This window comes from Taeniopygia guttata, chromosome 4 (assembly GCF_048771995.1).
Source record: "Taeniopygia guttata chromosome 4, bTaeGut7.mat, whole genome shotgun sequence".
Taxonomy (NCBI): Eukaryota; Metazoa; Chordata; class Aves; order Passeriformes; family Estrildidae; genus Taeniopygia; species Taeniopygia guttata.
The window spans coordinates 11,734,665-11,751,361 of record NC_133028.1 but is presented as its reverse complement, the minus strand read 5'-3'; the positions used below and the strand labels follow the sequence as shown (position 1 = coordinate 11,751,361).

Sequence of the window (16,697 nt, the reverse complement as noted above, 5' to 3'; positions counted from 1 at the left end):
TTTTTTTTTTAATTTTTAATTTTTTTTTTTTTTTTAATTTCCCCTTCAAGCAGCATTGTCCTTTAGGGCCTATTGAAGGCAAAAGGCGGATAGGAAGGCTAGGGCTGCTGCTGTTTGAGGAGGCGGAGCTGGGCTGATGGGAGACTGACGGGAGCCGCATCCTATGGGCGCTGGGAGCCGGGCGCCGCTGGGGCGGGACCGCCGGCCGCGGCCTCTCGCGGGCGATGGGCGGGGTGGGGGACAAGGTTTGGCGAAGGTTACAGCTGAATGCAGAAGTGACACAAACTGACACTTCGCTCCAGCAAACTCCTTTCCCTCTTCTCCTCGTGTCGTCTCGATTAAAAGTATACACGTATTGAATCGTGTTATGAAACTTTGAGAAAAACGAAAGTGCGGTGCTTTTTTTTCTGTCTCGTCTTTGTTTTAATTACTCGTTGCAGTACCTGATACTGATCTGAAGGGTAAAAATGTTTGTTCTTCCTTTCAAATAAAACACATTCCTGTATTCTGGTGTTTTCTGTGTATGAGTGATTTGGGCAGTAATTTATAAGCTTGAGATCGGAGGCCTCTGTGGTATGTGTAGTTGCTTTTCTTCATTCAAACCCTTTAAAATGTTTATGGTTTCTCTCGTACACCATATATTTTTTCTGTATTCCTGGAATGAAGTTGGAATTGCTGATTGACTTTGGTTTCTTAGCTGTCAAAAGTGAACTTGTGATGATTCAGTAGATAATTGTGTAAAACAAAGTACTTCACTGCAGTGCTTAAACCCTAGGTATTTCAAACTCCTCACAATCCATGAAAGTCTGTAATTGACATTTTTCTTTATTATTTAAGACAAAAATATGCCTTACAAAAGTAAATGACATGGAACTTGATTGTTACTTGACATGTAACTGTACAGATTTTATTTTGTACTAATCTTCCATCTGCTGTTTCTTGTTAGTATGGATATGCTAAAATGGTAGTATACAATCATTCTAGTCAATAAAGCATACCATATAGGTATCAAAATCTTCTCTTTTCATCATTGAGATATAAGAGGGGATGTAAGTGACTTGAATAAAATTAGTAGTATGTTATATGCTCATGATGTTATTTATTTTCAAATACTTGACAATTATAGGGGAAATCCTGAGACAGGACATTAAATGCCTCAGCACCGTATATCCCTACCATGTTCTGCTTGACAGATATTAACATGTGTACAGTGACAGAACTTTATCCATCTGTTTGGAGCACCACTGGGATTAAGACCCTTTGAGGCCACGGATTCTGCAAATTTGGATTGAGTATATGACCCTCCAGCTTTACTGCTCATGAGCAGTGGAATTGGAAGGAAAATAAAGGTCAGAGAGATCCATATGACCCAAGAAGAAAAAATGGAGGCCCTGAACTTCTCTTGCTTTATTATGCCTGTTTCATGGGCACATTTCAGCATTCCCCACTGCTTTTGTTGTTGCTATTTGTTATTCTTAAAAGTAAGAGAAATTCCAGAGGGGTAAAATGATGTCACCAATTTCCTTTGCTCATTTGCTGTGCATTCTAGCAGGAATAGGGTCAGAAGAAGATCTAGATACTGTTCAAAACTTCATTATTTGTTCATCTTGAGCATCTTGTTTCTAGGCAAATAGGGGGAATGAAGCAGCCAAGAGGTTGCACAGGTGAATTTTCTTGAAGGCTTTTACTGGGTTTTAGGCATAATGTTGTAGAGTCAGAATGGACGCTTTATATACTTAGCTGGAATCCTAGCAAAATCGTGTCTCAGTTTGCTGCTTCTTTAAGCAATAGCTAATAACTAAAAGTGACAATTTAGTATTGTAATAGGATAGGCAACAATGTCTGGTAAAGCAGAATGTGGTGAAGGCAGTAAGACTTAGAATTCCTGTAGAGTTAGCAGGAAATATTCCCATTATCTGCATTGCTAATGGAGCATGGAATACAACTGATCTTGTAGAAGCTATTTAATATGTTCTGTTTATTGGGATAGTCTGTTTTTAGGATATTCTGTCTCATGGAGCAGAGATTGGTATCCTTCATTTTTGTCCAAGAAAAGTGACAGGCTGGTTGGATAAATTGTAAATGGAATTGCAGAAATAAGTTGTGTTGTCCATCCCCATAGTCCTGCCCCAGGAATTTTTTTTCAACTAATGTCAATCACATGTTACAAAAGAAAAATGTTCAAATGAGTATTGATGTGCTCAGTGATGTTTCAATACACAGACAAAAGGAAAATTGTCTGATTGGAAGGAAAATTAAGTTATTTTGTTAATTTGGAAATAGTTTACTAGATTTTTCTAATCTGAAGTACTACATAACTGCAGGAATGTCAGAATGTTTTAGCAGAAAAATATCTAGATGGGCTAGTTATAATATTTTTACTAAAAAGCATCTTGCTCTACTTTCCTAAAGTTGTTTTGGTACATTTTTAATGGATATTAAGAGATTGAATGAGTATTTTATTGGCCCATAGAGGTGGTTGGGGATGAGGGGAAGGGTTCAGTCATTTAAACATTCAGTACAAAGATTATTCTTTCACAGACATCTTACTAGCAGCTATTTCTGTAACTTTATTGGAAGCTACTGAGTATTTAAATTTTTTAATTATCTACTTCCTTTATAATTTCATATGCAGGATGTTTGGATCTACCTGCATAATACTATACATTGTTTGTTTTGTTTCTGCATCTAAATTCTGTTCATAACTTTGATACCAAAGAGGACATATGGAACCTGTCTTTCCAAGAGACTAATTTCTGAGGCAGTAGTGTGGAAATTTAAATAATGAAGTATTTTAATTAATTTTTAACTCTTGTGATATTATATGTAATATTTTAATTTTTTTTAGTGTGGAAATATAAATTAGGATGTATTTAAATTCATTTTTTTTGTTCTGATATTACATGTAATTTTAATTATATCCTGTTAAGTCTGTGCTCAGGCTTGCTGTAGTGATTTTCATTTTTAATACAATTTGGGGAATGTTTAAATTTCTGGGTTATGCTGTATTGAGGAAGAATTTTCAAATATGCAGTCCATGCTAATGTTACTTGTGGCTGTAACTTTCTAGGCCTTATTCTAGAAAGGATTGCATGTGAAAATTTATACTCTGTGCAAAAAGGTTTGGTAATAAATAAAAATAAGTTGTAACTGGGATGAAATATGAATAATTTTGTGGAGTTTTTACAGCTTTTAAAAATCTTCCTCTAGTTACTATTTGATTTACCAGAGGAATAAGGTCTGCTGGATAGAGTGTTGGGCTAGGATTAGGAAAAGAGACCTACATGAAGTTTTCTATCAGCTGTACCACTGAGTGAATTCAAGTGAAATTTCATTTTCATGTGCTTGAGTTTAAGGTGCTGTATGGAAAGGAGTAGCTGTTTTCCCTTTTGTAGGTTGTTAAATTGTGTGAGTTTGTTTTTTATGGTTTGTTTTTATGGTTTGGTTGTAGAAGAATTCTGAAGGCAGACATGGGTGCCTTGCTGATGAGATTTTGCATCTATAGACTGTGGAAGAAAGTACAGAGAGAGATAAGGGAGTAAGAGACTGTGGGTAAGCTGAAGGCCAGAAAAAATAAAGCAACCTGACATAAGATGGCACAGCTTTAACATCAGAGCAGCAGAGCGGAGTTGCAAGATCTGTATCCTCTGCAGGGTTATTCCAGGTAGTGTTAGCATAGTCAGGACTTAGATTGAGATAATAATCATCAATAGTAAAATGGGAAAACATGCTAAAACACAGATTGATTCAAGATTTTTTTTTTTTTGATTTAGCATGTCGTATGCACTTTTTAAGAAAACAGTGTGTTTTATTAGCCTAAAGGAAAAGGTCTGCTTGAAGAATCACTAATGAAGAAATCAGTAATGCATATTGCTGCTACTGGATGAGTAATTAATTCTCACTAGATCCTTGTAACACTGTAATGTGTTATTATGAACTTGAACCAAAATTGAAGACTGGCTGAGTGGATGTGCAACTTTAAATATTGCATTGTATTTAGGACACTGGGATATCCTGAAAGAAATGGAGCCAGCTTCCAGTTATTTGTTGGGTTCATATCTTTACTTTTAAAAGTACTTTTAAAACTTTACTGTTTCATGATATTTGATTCTGCTCTCTGAAGATTTTGAGCTAATTACTACTACTAATTAGCTAAAGACTACTGTTCAGTAAATTCCTCTTCTGGCTGTTTTCTGGGTTACAAGTTCAATCCACTGCATTTGACAGCAAAACTGAATTACCTTAATAATTTTTGTTTTATTGATGTTTTTATAGCGGTTTTGATGGAAGTCATGTTGAATTGTGTGAGGTGACACCAAAGTTTTAAAATGCCTCTGTAAGTTCAGGTATTAGTTTATGATATATAGATGATTTTTTCACCAGCCTCTTTGAACTGAATATCTTACTGACTTCAGAGAAACCTCAGAGTTCCAGTTTTTAGTAACTTTGTTCTTGAATTGTGAAAGAAATGCCTTGGTTAACAGTACAGTAACTTCCTTTAAGAGAATTAATGTAATGCTGACCTGCTGTTTTTGTAAGAGGTTTTCTGGTTGTGTTTTAGTAAAATGACCTATTCAACTGTCATTTGAAGTATCAGCTGTCATTGTTGTATCAAGCAACAAATGTATTATTTTAAGAACAATATTAAATTTTCCTATTTATTCCATTATTAATTTTTAAAAATAAATAGTGTTTTTAAACAACATAGTGGAGATACGATAACAAATATCATCACTATTTTAATGGAAAAAGACAGTCTGGCAGCCTTCCAACATAAACTGAACAATAAATGCCTATACAAATTCATGCAAATGCTAAAATAGAAGTGATTTCATGTTGACTTGCTGTTCTCTTCAAAATTGCCGAGTATCCTACTTTGGATCTCACTTTCATAAATAGATAGAAGCTAATTTACTAATATTTTGTAATAAAAATCAGAGGTGGTAGAGGGGCAGGGTAAAAGTATTTGAAACTATTTCCTTTGTAGGCCTACCATATTGTATGTGCTGTAAAGTCAGTATCTTCTCTGCTGGTTAAGTGGTAGAGCTTGCAAATTCAACTTGTCAGAAGTCTTGGTGTTTACTGAGCCTCCTGTGGCTGACACATCCTATAAGTTCTTACACTCTTACTAATGAAAACATTGTCTGTATATGACTTCCCACTGAATTTATAGAAACTTTTTTTAATTAAAATAACTGTCAAAAAGGCTATATAATTAGGTGAGGTTATATTTTTTAAACTCCTTATGAGGCTATTTAAAGCTTTTCAGCAAGACAGTAATTAACTCCCTGAGCTGCAGACCAAGTATAGAAAGCATCAATAGTAAGCGTTCAGAAAATACCTTCATACAAATTAAATAAATTAATAAACTGGAGTAAAATATACAGTGTGGTCTTTAATGAGTTAGCTGTTTGTATACAGATGGATTATTAACCTTGCAAGTATAAATAGCAGGACAAATATTGTAGCCTTTAAATGAACACTGGTGGTAGTTGGATCTTTGGCATTCATAATTCATACTCCTTTTCCTTGCCCGACTGAAAGATACAGTGTGTGCCTGAGAGCAAATTGTGTATTAATTGAACTAAATCTTGTATGGTTGCACTACAAGACTGCCACCTGGATTCCAGGTGATATGAAGAACACTGAATATTTTATTGGGGTGGTCCCACTGGTGGCCTGGAGGGTGATTCTACCTGGTGGCTGCCTGTGCCCTGGGGGAGTCTGCAGCACGTGTTGGGGTACATGGGTGGGTGCCTGTGTCTGCTCACAGAGGTGTTCAGAACTGGGGTCATGTCTGTTTTAATGCACAGATGTGTAACTTGGTGCACAGGCTTCAAGGTATTAGTATTCCCACTTGGGAATGGAGTTCAAACACAGGCAAGTACCTGTTGCTAACAGATAGTTTGAACTGCTCTAAAAGTTAAGTAAATAAAGGACATCAAGAGGGCAGGAAAGATCAAATAGTCAAGAGCATATATCTAATCTTTCCATTACTTGACTGTATCCTGTGTTGTGTTTTTAAGTCCTTCATATATTCTAAGTGATACTAAGGCTAGTAGATATAGTGAGATACAAGTAGGAGAAAGCTTACAGAGTTCAACTGCCAAAAATCCTGAAGATGAGTGTCTTGGTGAACTCAAAATATGTGCATGTATGTGATCACAGTTCTGTTTGGTTTTGTTGTCTGTTAACTCCATTAATGTTTCCCTAAATTTGAGGAAGTGTTACTGAAGTATGATGATGGTAATCAATGATGTGTAGTGTGTTGCTTGTGTACATAGTAAAAGGTACTGCTTTTGATGAATAGTGTCCATGTGAAGATTCTCATGGGACTGAACAGAAAATACTGTAGCTTTCTCCTCCTCGAAGTTGCATCTAGAAAAGTATTTCTCCCCAGGATCTCTCAGGTCCAGTGGCAGCCCATCCAGGCAATCCCTGTGTAATAAACTGAGGTAAACAAGGGAGAGCAAGATGGGTGTCTCTGGCATTGGCCTGGTACACTGTTAAGATCTGCAAGTTTAAACTGAGAAACTTAAATAATACAACTATCTTCACTGGTAAAAGAAATATAGCAGAAAGGTCTGAAAGCTGATGTTAGTGGTACTGAAATTACACTGATGGATGGAGGGTAAAGTATAAGGTGAGGCAGTGCCTCAGTGTTTGAGGTCTGCACATGTAGTCTTCTGCACTACTACACATTCTCATTCTCTTGGATTCTCCACACTTGGGTGATCCATTCTATTTTCAGTTAGTTACAGAGCAACACCTGCCTCTCTCCCAGAAAATCTGAAGGAACCAGTAATTTCTTTGTCATCACCAGGCTACTATTTGAGACTGAGTCTGCTTGATATTACAAGTACAGGGTATGGTTGCATAGGTGCCTAGTGAATTTCTGTAAAAATATTGGAAATAAATATCATGCCTATTGAAGTACCTGAATTGGCTTCCACACTTCACATTCCTAAGAATAATCATTATCTGAAAGGCTTGGATTTGAATTAGCTAAAATGTAGTTTCTGCATTCTGCCTGCCTAATGTTTTCTTGTTATTCTTAAGTGGATCTAATAGCAGGTTGCTGCTTGAAGGGGCAACCCCACTTCCTCTTTTATGCCACATGTAGAAATTTCGTGGTGAGAGAGTGGGTTGATCACTGATTTGTATTTTTTGAAGACTGGGTTACCAGAAATGAAATTTTTCCATTTGGAACAAAAAATGGATAGAGTTCATCTCTGCAGCTGCACAGTGGATGTGTTAAGTACGAGGGAAAGAGTGGGAGCACAGAGGGACGGCTGAGAGAAGCAGTGAAATGCCTTGTCCTGTCTTGGTGGCAGTGTGCAGTGGTGGTGCAGTTCCTGTTATGCTAACTCACCTTCTAGTCATCCACAGAAGTTTCTCTGTCAAAATGCTGCTGCTGCTGTTCTCTTGGAAGTTAGCTACTACTGCTCTAAAAACTATCACTTCTGGTTTTTCAAACTGGTACTTGTACTAGCAGCAGCAGTAATTACTTTAAGTTTTTTTGTAACATTGTTTCAATTAATTTTTAATGTGAAAAATATTTACTAAGATTCTTTGTCATTAGATGCTGATTTGTATTTTTAGACTTCTAAAACGTTATCATACATCTAAGTTATGCTGTATGTGTACATTTTTTTTCTTTTTCAGCTAAGATTTAAAAAAAAAGTAGTCATGTTTAAATAAAGCAAAAATTGGTTCAAACACCAGTGTAGACAGTAACAAACTAAATTGGAAAAAAAATTCTCATGTCAGTTTATGTTTGTTGTTTTTTAAGGATAAAATGGAATTATTAGTACTGTATTGCTAGCTGAATAACCTTTTGGATAAATTCTTAAATAACATAATTGTTGCCATTGTTAATGGTAGCTGGGCATTTGATAATTGTGAGGCAGCATTTCACTTCTCTAGATTCAGGCAATTTTCAGATATCTTCCCATTTCTTAAATATGATCAGTGGAGGTATTTTTAACAGTTTTAAGTTTTTCTTAAATAGCAAAATTTTTGGAGATCTAATTCTTGGGGTTGAGGTGGTTGCAAGTTACAGATGTGCTGTACTTAAATTTATCTGGTGCAATTGCATAATCTGTGCTATCAGATATTTTATTTGTCTTGTTTTATTTTGTCAGAAATGCTCTGAGCTCATTCTGTTTATTGAAATGGTATCTATGTGCTGCATAATGACATGCTTGCTTTTGGGTTTTTTAAAATACAACTTTAATATTAAGTTGACCTCCTGAAGCAGCTTCTTGAGTGATGCTGTGAAATAAAAATACTTCCATCTTGAAGATAAAATCTGCTTCCCAAATTACCAAGACTCCCACTGAACCATGATCTGCAAAACTTGCCAACTATTAGGCTTATTAATGAATTTTTAAAAATAATATTATATATACTGAAGGACTACTTGATAAGTCTCCACTCTGCAGAGATGATTCTTTACAAGCCTGCTGTACATAATGAGAACCTTTCCAAAAGAGTATTGTTTATGAAGGCACATTCAAACCTTGCAATTCTATGAAATGATGAAGTTTTGGGGTGTACACAGTGTCTGCAGATTTTGTTGTTAGGTCATGCTTTTCCCCTTTCTGTCTTGCCTTTTTTTTCTTAGTTTAGGAGTTTTACTTTTGTGTACATACTTGTTTTGCAGAAGTGAGGAATACACAGATGACAAGAATTTGGGGTCTTTGATATGAAACTGACCCCCTAGTGCAAGTGTCTCACCTGCTAATTCTGCTGTCTGTTAACAGCTGTTTCCCACAGCTCAGTTTTTGCTCCCTGACAGGATTGATGTTTTGACATCTTTAAACAAAGTTCCTGTGTGTTAATAATGTGCAGCCCTGTGAGTAGATCAGTTTGTTGCACTCCTCCAGCACCTGTTTTTTTGAATTGTTGTTCTTGTATGATGGTAAACATAAATGTTTTACAAGAACAGCTGTACTGGTTCAGACAAAGACTTTGATAAACCCTGCGCTTGTCTGCAACATCGTCTCTAAAGGAGCAGTTAGGGACAAAAACAGGACAGGGAGAATGATACCTCTCCTAAATTCTCCCTCAGCCATATACTATTTTCAGCCTAGGGGATTTCCTGGCCCTGATATGGTTTGTCTAGTTGAAAACTCTCAAGGGATCTCTCTTACTCAATTTCCATTGAAAGCCTTTTAAGTTTTGGGTTTTTTTGGTGGTTTTTTTTTTTTGGTTTGGTTTTTTTGGGTGTTTTTTTTTTTTTTTTTTTTTAGTCTTTGGTATCTCTTGCAAGAAATTCTACTAGCTGTTGTGAGAAGTTTTGTATGTAGATCTTACTAACTCATTAGTATTTTCTAGTAACAAAGATATTGAACAGTCAGGAGAGATATGGATTAATAGCCCACAACTCATTCATTTATGCCTGAATAGCATCAGGTAGTTATTGCCCCTCTGCCTCATTTCATAGTTTGCTTATGCTATATTTTATTTTTTGTTGCCCAGTCCAATTTCATAATGGCCTTCTGTATTTTTTCAGTGGTTCTGAAGTCACTATTCCTGATCACTTGCTGTCCTTTGGTAGCTTCTAAACTGTGTCACTCATCTCATTTTCCAGGTAATACAGGTCCCAGAGCAGAATTGTTCAGAACTGTGCTTGTGACTTCCCCTTGTGTCATCTTGATTATATTTGTTCTTTTTCTTTGCTAACCTAGAGTAACTAGGGCTTACATGGTAGCTCTTGATTCCTTTGAGTAATTCCATTAAGCTTTTATACAGGATTAGCAGCTTCAGATTTTCATTTGGATAAGTGTTATGAAAATAAGATTGCAGATTTGCAAGGAAAAAAAAATCTAGCAGTAACACCCACACACTGGTTTTTGTCTTCCCTGTGGGTTCTTTGAGTTGAGTTACCCTAGAACCATAAGCCCAGCCTTGTTAGACATCAGTTCCCTATAGAGCATAAACCCATTACAAATAAGCCTGTATCACTCTTGCACCTCTTGGTAATGCTTCTTAAAAAAGATGGTTTTATGTATATTTAAAGGTGACTCACAGAGCTGCTTTTATGCTTCTGACCACTTTTAGTGCTTTGATTCCAGCCAGGTGTTTAATCTCTGTTTCTCATGGCAGGACAGTATTTCTGTAGTGTTTCAGTGCCTTGGTCATGAATCAAGCTGCTGCTCTTGCTGTTTGTTGTGCAGTAACATCAAACATCACCAGTGCATAAAAAACTGTCCTTGCTCTGAAGACTATACAGCCAAATTCCTTAGATTATCAAGGAATGTGGTTAAAAAATAACAACTTCTCTTACTTCTAAATTCACATGTCTTTTAAATACCATGTGAAATTAGGCACAGAAATTCTGTTGCTTGCTAGACTTTAAATAGGCTTTGGTTTTGGGCTTTGACAATGCCTTTCCCAGTGTGTAGCTGTTTAGTTTGTCTATTAAGGATTTGTTCAGTGTTTTTGTAGAAAGAAACAGGAGAAATTAGGGTAAAATTGTAGATTCTTCCACAATATATAAGAACAATTTGGAATTCTGTTGCCAGCATATAATGTGGTCATGCTTTTGACTAACAGTTTTGTAAAGGGGACTGAAATTTACTGCACTATGTATGTGATTTTAGTATGTTGTTGACCAAACTTGATAAAGTTTTTACTTTTTAAAATATTAATTAGGATTTTCATGGTTTTTCCCTACCTGTAGTTGCCAGAGAGAAGAGATATTGTTTGCTTTTAATGAAACAATTCTGGGAAAAAATATTAGTTTGAAAAACATTGTCCTTGTTAAAAAATGTGGACTATCCACAAAAATGTGTTCTATCCACATTTAAAAAAAAAAAAAATCTATTTTTTTCCTCTGTTCATTGAATAAATGAACAGTCTCAAATGGAGGAAAAAAGTTTTGTAAATGAGAGCTGTTAATTTAAACTGTGTAATGCGCTGGTGTATTTCAAAGTCTTATGGAGGAAACTTTGTATAAAACAGCAGTTTTGACTTAACTATTGTGTGAGAATGTGTTTGGTCTAATTGTTAACATGTAGCAGTAGGCAGCATGAAACACTGGAAACACAGAATGTTTTTCCCCTTTGAGAACTGGAGGAAGGAAAAGTATTATCTATGGATCATCCAAGAGATTGGCTTCTCTGTAGAAATGTCTCAAAATGTGTAAAGAGTAAATTTGAGCTTTTAGAGACTCACTTGCAGGTTGTGTAAGTAAACAGCATATTAGTTTTCAATACCTACCTTTCAGTATATAATCCAGTAACATTTCTTTTTTTCTAATGATGGTATAGACCCCAATGTAGTGAATTCAAGCCTGCAGACAATTTGCTTCCTTTTCAAGTTACCTTTTATGATCCCCAAGACATTGTCTGGGGACCTTTAGTTTACCTGATAGGACAATTGTTAGAGTATAGTTTTTACTTTCTTATTCCAGTGTCTTCTACTGCTTTAAAAGTTGATATTTAAGAAAACTTGAAAGAGTGTTAAATCATTGTATTGTTTTGGGGTTTTGTAATTTACAGAAAAATGTTTATTTGGGACCTTGCTGCATGGATACACAATTTTCAGAGGCCTCTTGGTACTGATAAAATAGAGATTAGGTTACTTTAGATTAATTCAGTGGGTTTTGTGGTTTGGCTTTGGTTACTGTTTTCTAACAGTATGAAAGAGAATATGGAGGGAAAAAGCTGTTAAAGATGTGGAATTGTCTTGCTCGGCATGAACTTTTAGTTAATCTTTCTGTTGATAATCCATACATTAGCACTTTCTTGGGTGTGCTTGTATCAACTTCATTGAAGAGTGATTTCATTATACCTTTCTTTTACTGCATTCTTTGGTAATCTCTGATTTTGTGCTGTCATCCTGTATCCCACAGACATAACTGCTACAAGAATTCGTTTGTGTTACTTTCATTATTGTAGTACCAAAACACTTAAAAAAATGTCTGGTGTATTTGTTATTACAGTACCCATATTCCAGTTATTTTACGGGGAAGACTAGATTACTTAGCCTTCAAAAAAGGTTATTTACCATGAAAGAGCAACTGTGGTGTAGGGAACAAACCTGGAGAGCTCCAGCATCACTTTCCATATCATTGATCCTCCTTTCTGGTGCTTGCTATAGGTTATATAAAGTTGTTGCTTTGCTGGATCTAAGGAGACTAAGGCTTAGTTATTTTCTTCTGTTGTCTATTGTAGATCAAAAGAGTATTTAGTGTCTATCACGCTGAATAGAATTTTGAGAAATACATGTATTCTAAAGACAGCCTGAGTTGAAAAATCTGAGTGTTTGTACTAGATTGTGTTCTCACTCCTTTAGAAGATGCTTTATAAATTGGCTCTTGTGCCTCTACTGGATAAGCTGCTGACAGTTTATCTAGTGTGACCTTGTTAAGGTCATTGATTAGTATTGCAAAAACTGAAAGTTACTTTAAAGGAAAAAATAAACTAAGAAGTGGAGTAAGGCAAAATTATTTTGAAATAGTTTTAACATGTATTTTTTACTTTGTAAATAAAAAGTAGTTTTCAGAAAGTATTGATACAGATGTTTAAATTTGTATTTGGTAATTCTTGATAAAGGGCATGTCCATCTGTCATATTTTGTAGCTGGAAATGGAGAATTCTTTCTGTCTTAGTTAAAATAACTAGGCTTCCACTAATTATTTAAGATGTAATGTGCTCCCTCTGTTCAGATTAGTCGTGGCCTTGTGAGGATGGAGAAATTATTTTTAGTGAGACAGTGTGAAATAGAGGGATAATAACTTATTTGTCAGAAAGTGTTATCTCTAAAATCAAGCTTCACATCTATCAGCAGAAATGTTTGCTCTTTCAGTGACTTGTATTAATTTGATATGGAAAGTCTCTCTAGTACTGGGCTAGAAAAAATACTCTATGAAATTTTGTTAACTCTAAAACATAATGGAAATGTTTAAGACCATCTGTGAAACAAAGTACTTGAGAGCTGTAAAATGAGAACTCTTAAATAATATGTAATAAATTTGTTTAGATTTCCAGGTTTTATATCATGTAACTGAATGTTAAAAGCGGTAGTGGAATATTATATTCAAAAAAGCTGGAGTGCAAAACAAATTACAAAAATTTTGTTGTCTGGTTTCATAATTCCTCTTATAATCTGTCTCTCTCTTGCTGACTTTTCCCTCTTCTCCACGTCTAATAAAAGCAAGACACACTTTAACTGGTCAGCTGAAGTCAATCAGATTTTGTTAGCTTAGGTCTCAAGAACTGAATTTCTCAAATGTCTCACTTAAATGAATGTTCAGATAGAAAAGAGAGGCCCCATTATCATCTCGTTCAGGGAAAAGCTGAAGCATAAACTCAGTCCTTGCTAGGTTTAGCTAAGGAGTTATAAACAATGTGTCGAAGTTTTGATTGAAGTTACTCAGTAGCCAGAAGCTTTGCCGTAGAAATCGGAACGGTTTCAGCTGAAAGGAATCTTTCAAGATCACCAATGCTCACTGCTGTGGGCGGGGACATCTTTCATTAGATAAGATTGCTCAAAGCCTTGCCCAGCCTGACCTTGAATGCTTGGAACAGATCATGCACAACTTCTCTGGACAAGTTGTTCAGCATCTCACCCCTTCAAGGTAAAAAATACCTTCCTAATGTCCAATCTAAATCTACCAGTTTTTAGTTTAAAACCCTGTCACTACACACCCTCATAAAAAGTGTCTCCATTTTTCTTCCAAGCACCTTTTAAGTTCCCTCAGTACCTGGGGATGCATTTCATCAGGTTCCATGGACTCATGTACCTTCAGGTTCCTTAGATGGTCTCAAATCTGACCTTGTGCTGCAGCGGGCAGGTCTTCATTCTCCCAGTCCCCATGTTTGCCTCCAGGGAGTGGGGCAGTGTGTCTGGAGCACTTGCTGGTGAAGACCAGAATAAAGAAGTCAGTAGCTCAGTCTTGTCCATGTCCTGGGTCTCCTTTGAGATGGGACCCTTTTATCACTGATGTACCTATAGAAGCTTTTTCTTGTATAGAAGCTTCATCAAGCTTGATGTCCCAGGCCAAATTTAATTCCATCACAGTTTTAGCTTTCCTATTTTGTTTCCTGGATGCTTGGACAATTTCTCTGTATTCCTCCCAAACTGCCTGTCCTTGCTTCCACCTTCTGTAGGCTTCATTTTTTTGCTTGTGTTTATCCAGGAGTTCCTTGTTCAACCATGCAGCTGGCTGGTGTTTTGCCTGACTTCCTTTGGTAGGTATGCATCACTCCTGAGCCTGGAGGAGGTGATCCTTCAATATTAACCAGTTTTCTTGGGCCCCTCCACCAAGCAGATCCCTGAGAAGGCCAAACTGTGCTCTCCTGAAGTCCAGGACAATGAGCTTGCTGTGCACCCTTGCTGCCCTAAGGAAGGGTACTGAACTCCACTGCTTCATGATCACTGCAGCCCAGGCTGCTGCCTTTAAGCTTCATGTTCCCCAGCAAACCCAACATTTTGGTGAGAAGGAGACCCAGCATAGCACCTCTCTTTGTTAGCTTCTCTAACTCAGGGAAGGAAGGTATCACCATTATCACATTCCAGGCACCTCCTGGTCCTGAGGTGCTTATGCTCTGCTGTGTTGTCCCTCTAACAGATATAGGGATGGTTGAAGTTCCCCATGAGGACCAGAACTTGTGAATATGAGGCTGCTCTTGTTGGTCTGTAGAGGACTTCATAGTTCAGTCTTCCCGGGCAGGGAGCCTGTAGCAGACCCCCAGTATAACATGGCCTGTCTCTGCCCTCCCTTTCATCCTGACCCTTAACCTTTCATTCCAAGGCAGAGCTCCGTTCACTCCAGTCACTGACATAAAAGGTAACATCCTCTCCTTGTCTCCCATGCCTGTCCTTCCTAAACAGCCTGTATCCTTCCATTCCAACACTCCAGTCATAGGAGTCATCCCATCATGTCTGAGTGATGCTGGTAAGATGATAGCTATGCAAGCATGTGCATGTCTTTAACTTCTTTTTTTAAATTGTCTTTGCTTTTCGTGTTTCCGTAGAGGCATTTTAGCTGGGCTCCCAGTAGAGCTGATTTACTGGTTGGAGTGGCAGAAGTTCCTTTGTGTTGCTCTTCAGGTGCTCTCCTGGTGACCTATGATCCCTTTCCAGGCTCTGAGCATCTTTTGGTGGCTCTAGCATCAAGCTGGTAGCAGTGGGATGGACTGAGGCTCCCGTTCCCTTGAACCTCTAGGTAGTTCTGTGCCATGTATCAAAAAAGATAAATGAAGAGTGTCTGTTTTCCCATATCTGTGAAATGTAGGATTTGGGGGGCCAACAAGGACTGTGTCATTGACTTGGGGAGAACATTCATCACATGCTGTGCTGTGGACAGCCAACAGGACTGAACAGATTTTTTGGAATGTTGTTCTTCAATAATTAAGAGAATATGGACTTCTTAAGAGTTTGGATCTGTGGCTCTTGGATTTGGACTACCTTGGGTCACAATACTAGACTTTTCTTGTACTTTATCTGTTCTCTAATTATGTGATGAAGCAATAACCTCCAGTGCCTTGCAGCATGTTTCTACCTACTCTTATTTGTGCTTACTTAAAAGATTTTTACTAACTGAAACATGCTGCTGAGCAATATTGAATAATGTCGTGTTATCCCCTTTTTCAAAATGAACACTGCAGCCACAGCAGTAAGGTCACTTTAGGAGAGGGAAGGGGTTTTGTGAACTTGTAGCAACTGATCGTAATGGGTTTCTATTTGGTAATATTGCAATTGACTTTGAAAAATCTGGAATATACATTTGTACCTGTGTGGTGGTGTAAAGAGAGCTCCTAAAAACGATCATCCTTTGTTGTGTTGATGCATATCTACTTTCAGTTTTGTTTGGCCACAGAACACATGATGCCCAATTGAAATGCTGTCCCCAGTATCTAGTTCAGAAAGTTGCATTAGGTGATGCCTGTTGTGTGTTGGTTATCTTGCACTGGGGTTGAAACAAAAGAGCAGATTATGCTTAGTCACTTGAGTCTATTTTGTTTCCTTTCAGTGAAGGGATATTTCCTGCTTGGAGTTGAGATTTGTTTTCTCATGTTAAGAAGCTGGAGAGGAGAAAGAAGGCCTACACAAATGCCAGATTGGCATGTGGTTGATAAGTAGACCAATCCAAAAATGCCTTTTTTGGGCTGACAATTTCTGCATTCAAGAGCAGAATGCTGATGTGTGTAGTGCTTGCACCTTCTGCCCCTGGCTTATCAAGATTGATTTGTGATTGTGGGTGGTATAAGTCTTAGGATAGTTTGTCTATTTTAGGACATGGTTTAGAGTTTAAGCTCTCAGGTAGGATAGGTGCATGCTTTGTGTAAAGAGGGTTAAATGTTAATTTTTGGCACAGATAAATTATGCTCTGCTCAAATTTTTGAGGTTATTCCAGGGATTTATATTTTTATAAGAACAGATTTTGGATGAGAAAATGTTTTACTGTCCTGGAACAAAGCAAATAACTGAAGCGAAGGAAACAGCCCAAAAACCACCACCACCAAAAAAACTGAACCTGAAGGTAGTAGTACCTATTTAGTAGTAGAATTTATAAAACTCCTGATCAGATTAATTTTATTAATTCAATGTTTTATAAACAAAACACTTCTATTCCAGAAATGGGTATCACTGCAAAACAGTAGGATTATATTGTCTTCTAGTGATGCAAAATATGCAGTCTTTATTCAAACTAACATAGATTTTTGTAAGAAGAGTGGGGTTGT

At 36.9% G+C, this 16,697-nt stretch overlaps 1 protein-coding gene across 3 annotated transcripts in view; it reads left to right on the top strand.

The window, feature by feature from the left end:
* Positions 1–16,697, top strand: part of KIAA0232 (KIAA0232 ortholog) — a 62,503-nt gene that overhangs the window by 1,201 nt on the left and 44,605 nt on the right. The window lies entirely within an intron of this gene.